Source organism: Octopus bimaculoides, chromosome 23 (assembly GCF_001194135.2).
Source record: "Octopus bimaculoides isolate UCB-OBI-ISO-001 chromosome 23, ASM119413v2, whole genome shotgun sequence".
NCBI lineage: Eukaryota > Metazoa > Mollusca > Cephalopoda > Octopoda > Octopodidae > Octopus > Octopus bimaculoides.
The window spans coordinates 11366715-11371795 of NC_069003.1; the positions used below are offsets into that span (position 1 = coordinate 11366715).

The window sequence follows — 5081 nt, forward strand, 5'->3', positions numbered from 1 at the left end:
GATGGTGTTTGCCTCTTCTTACATCACCATGAAGTAGGTTCCACAAGACTAATTTGGATGCTTCCAGTTCAGGGTGGCACATGCAGTAACCAGATAGTCGCAGCCATCTTTGCCTGTTCTTGCTAACTTTCAGCAGGTTTCCTTAAAGGCCTTCATTTGTCATATGTTGCTACCATTTCACATTTGGGGCCATTTATAGCATCCTTGTCTAGCATCCATTTAGCCCGTTTACTCTTTTACTTGATTCAGTCATTTGACTGCGGCCATGCTGGAGCACCGCCTTTTGTCGAGCAAATCGACCCCGGGACTTATTCTTTGTAAGCCTAGTACTTATTCTATCAGTCTCTTTTGCCGAACCGCTAAGTTACGGGGACGTAAACACACCAGCATCGGTTGTCAAGTGATGTTGGGGGGACAAACACAGACACACACACACACACACATACATACAACGGCCTTCTTTCAGTTTCCGTCTACCAAATCCACTCACAAAGCTTTGGTCAGCCCGCGGCTGTAGTAGAAGACACTTGCCCAAGGTGCCACGCAGTGGGACTGAACCCGGAACCATGTGATTGGTAAGCAAGCTACTTACCACACAGCCACTCCTTCGCCTATGATAATTTTCTTTGTCAGTGTCCATGTTTCACTCCCATGTAACAGCACTGATTCAACAATTGCAATAATGAACAGGTTGATTTTGATTCACCTGGACAATTTGGAGTTCCAGACATTTTGTAGTTTAAGAGAACAATCTTACATCCTTCTAAATTAGCTGTTCAGCAAAAAAAGAGATTGATAGAATAAGTACCAAACTCTAAAACCAAAATGAATACTAAAGTTGATTTTAATAATGAAAGCCTTTCTGGTGACGCCCGAACATGGCCAGAGTGCGATGAGTGAAAGAAGTAAAATTAAAGAAAGAATTGTGCCAACTTTAGTTTCATAATGCCTGGAAGTTATTGAGGGTTGAACAGCTAAGACTACCTTGGCAAGATTTGAACTTAGAATACAGAGATAAAAGTTATTAAGGTTTTTAATCCATTGTTCTACCCTTTCTGCCACTCTGCTATTTTTCAAAGATCCTAACAAGAACAACAATAATAATAATAATGAGCGAAGACACATTAACACAAAATAGCAAACGAGGCAGAGTTTTTTATTACAAACGTTTTATAGTTTTTCAGAATTATGGACTGACCCTGGTGAAACGAAACATGTTTGAAAGTAATGGTGGGGTTATACTACTACTACTATAACTTTTGCTGCTACAGCTACTACTACTACTACTACTACTACGACTACTATTGATGCTGCTGCTACTGCTGTTGTTACTACTACTACGACCACTACTACTACTACTACTACTACCACTACTACTTTTGTTGTTGCTACTGCTACTACTACCACCCCCACCCCCACCACTACATATATTCCCAAGCCTCAACGGGCTGGCCAAACACAAAAGCTAATAAATAAAAGAAAACACGTTTTTTTCCTTTCTCTCATTCTTTTCAATTACGACCTCTCTGTATGCAATGTTATTCAACAACAACAACAACAATAATAATTACCAGCAGTAGCTTAATACTACATAATTAACAACTAGGCCAAGGACAATTAGTATTTCAGAAGCTAATTCTAATTCTACTAACGGACAAGCTACAGATGTTTAGTTTGTCTATTGTTGTTGTGGCTGTTGTCTTTAAGTAAGCCCTGTCACATCCAAAGTGTTAAAGTAACCAATAGAATGATTAATCAGATCTTGTAAGGTGGACATGACATTTTTCAGTATCTTGTGTGACCATGGATACTGCATATAAACAGATACATCTAAAATGTCCCCCCAACAATATTACAACACCATCATAATGCACACCATCTCTCCAACTCGGTCCTGGCATATTCACAGCTCCGCACAACACTTCTACAACACCACCCTAATAACACTATCTCTTTCAGTCCAAACACATCTACAACACCCCACAATACAACTACAATACCATTCTAACAACACTATCTCTCCAACTCTATCCAGAAACATCCACAACATACCTCAATGCTATAACATTATTTCTCTGTCCCAAAAAACCTAAATATAGATACCCTCATAGCCAGGTTTAATAGAAAGAATATAAAATTAGTAAGAGGAAATAATAATAATAATATTAGTATTGTCAATACTGGTTTAACCCTTTTGTTACTGTATTTATTTTTAGATGCTCTGTGTTTCTTTCAATTACTTTAAATATAACAAAGAATTTAGTAAAATAACTTAGTTATCATTAAGCTGGTGTTAGGAACATAAATTGTGACTAAGGTTTGGTGGAAGATTTTAATTCAAAACCTATGAAAACAAGACATTTGTACTCAAAACCAGAGCCAGTTTCAGCCAAGTAGGTAACAAAAGGGTTAAACCCCTGTAATGACAATAATAATAATGGAGATGTAGGAATCAGGAACAACAGAACTAGCACATCTAATATGTATGATATAAACTGTGACTCCGAAGTTTATACAAGCCCAGATATTACTGACACAGTACCTGATGATGCTAAGATGAATTTAAATGATACTATAGTTGAAGGAAATATAAATGATAACAGTAATAATAATGCCGATAATAATTATAGTAGTAGTAATATTAATAATAATATCGATAATAATAATAACAATGATAGGAATACCAATAATATTAATAGTAGTAATGCTCCCGGTTGCAATTGTAGAGTTAAATCCCATTGCCCATTATTAGGTCGATCTTTAATCCAAAACATAGTTTATAGATGTACATTTGTGACTGAAGCTGGCAATTTTATATATACTGGATGTTGATAAATATGAAAAAACATATTAATAACCATTTTTCATCATTTAGACTCAGACATAAAACTAATAGTACGTCTTTATCTAGTAAGATCTAGGAACTTAAGGAAAGCGGGACTAGATTTAGCCTTAAATGGGCTATAATATGGAGAACGCAGCCTTATAGAGATAGTCGATATGGGTGTGAGCTTTGCTCTTTGGAAATTTACGAGATTTTCAAGTACAGAGACAAGAACAACCTGATTAATAATAGATTAGACCTAAGGGTATCAGGCATGCATTGCATCACCCACACATTTAAGTATTTTCAAAACTAATAACATTACATTTTATCATACTTGAACTTTGATGGTGGAAATTAATTTTGGTGTCATATCCATTATAATTTACCCTCTAGTATAAAATATAGGATATTATGTTACATGGTATAATATATTACATTACATATGTTATATGCTATGTATTATGTTATATGGTGTACTATATGTGTTATTATCCTATGATAACCCCTGCCTAGTTAGTCTGATTTCATCCTATTTTGGTGATTGCACTATTTGTTTCTTTCTATAAATTTCTACCCTACCAGTCATATTATGTATATTTGTAGTAATTTTGTGAAAGCAAGTCTCCCTTGACTAAATCTTATACACCCTAGAAACTATACAATCATACATACAATAAAACCTGTAATATTACAACTTATAACATCTCTTCATTTTAAATACTTTTAACTGCTCTCATTACTTCAAAACAATTACCCCCATTTTTTTTAGGTTGCCTTTATCTTTCCCTGCCTTTAATTCTAATCCCCTGTCTTTTTATATGTATTTTATATGATTTTCTTATTATTTTTCTATAAATTCTTAGTATTTTGTTTTCGTATTATGGCATGCTTACCTTATTAATCTCTTATCCTTTATAAATTGTCATTTTTCTTGTTCTTAAATTGATATTTTTCAGTTACTTATGTTTATGCAAAATATTTATACTATATTCTTTTATATAAGCATATATATATATTTGTGCATATGTATATATACATATATTGCACGTGTGTGTGTGTGTATAAAACTCCTCTTTGTATATGTATCTGTTTGCATTATTTTTATACTATTACACCTGCTTACATCAGTACATATTTTCAAGTATGTTTATATTTTATATTTCATTATGTCTGTTTATTATCATTATCTTATTATCCAGCTTCTGATTCAATGCTTCAAATCAATAGATAGAATGTATATCTTTCCAGATATTCCATATGCAAGTGGCTTGAGTAGTCTTTATAGAAACCACCAAATAATTAATTAAATAAAGAAGAGGTATTAAATTGGTTCTACACAACAGTAATCTTCCTGTTAATGTTTATAATTGATACATACACACCTTTTAGCTATTTTGGTTATGATATCATTTTCTTGAATTTAAAAAAATTTTATTTAATTTTTATACAACATAATAATATCGCTTAAAAACATTCCCCCCATTGAGCCCCTAATATTTTCTCCTGTATCTCATTATAGCATCTTAAGTTTCATAGTGTCTTGCCCCTTTAACTGGTAGTTAACATCATGAATTTAAGTCAATCCTTACCCTACCTCTTTTTTTATAGACAGTTACTTCTATCTAATTGACTCTTTCTAAAGTTTTGTTTTCCTTTTCTCTTGTTGATAAAGGAATACCTATGACAATATTTATGACCAATAGCTAGCCATGAGTAGACAACTCACTTTCGCTCTTTATTCTAAATATACAGTCTTCTAGTCTCAGATTTTTGTAGATGATAAAAAGATAAATAAATTGGAAATGAATTACAGCCCTATGAACCGACTATTCCCCATGCTATTCTTAGAAATTGTAGTCAGTTTTTCTTAGCCATCCTTGCTACAATAGCGACAACATGAATTTCTTCCATCTTCTTCCTCTGTTAAAATATTTAAGAAAAATCATATTAATGTATCCTACCTGTTGAAGTTCCACATATTTTTTTGTGCAGCTGAAGATAGCGCTGTATTCAAATTGATGTAATGATTGCATTGTTCAATGAAATGGAGCCGCTTAAAACAGTCATACTGCATCACTTCTTGATATCCTGTTGCTTATTTCGATTTTATTCACCTTACTTCAAGCTGTGCGGATAATACTGGACTAACTTGGTGCTTCAACTTAAATACCTAATTCAATTGAATCTTAATTACTTCTTATATATATATATATATATATATATATATATATATACACACACACACACACATATA

The 5081-nt window shown here is 33.2% G+C and overlaps 1 protein-coding gene across 1 annotated transcript in view; it reads right to left on the reverse strand.

Annotated features, from left to right (window-relative positions):
- LOC106872435 (geranylgeranyl pyrophosphate synthase) overlaps window positions 1-5081 on the reverse strand; it is a 35299-nt gene that overhangs the window by 22912 nt on the left and 7306 nt on the right. The window lies entirely within an intron of this gene.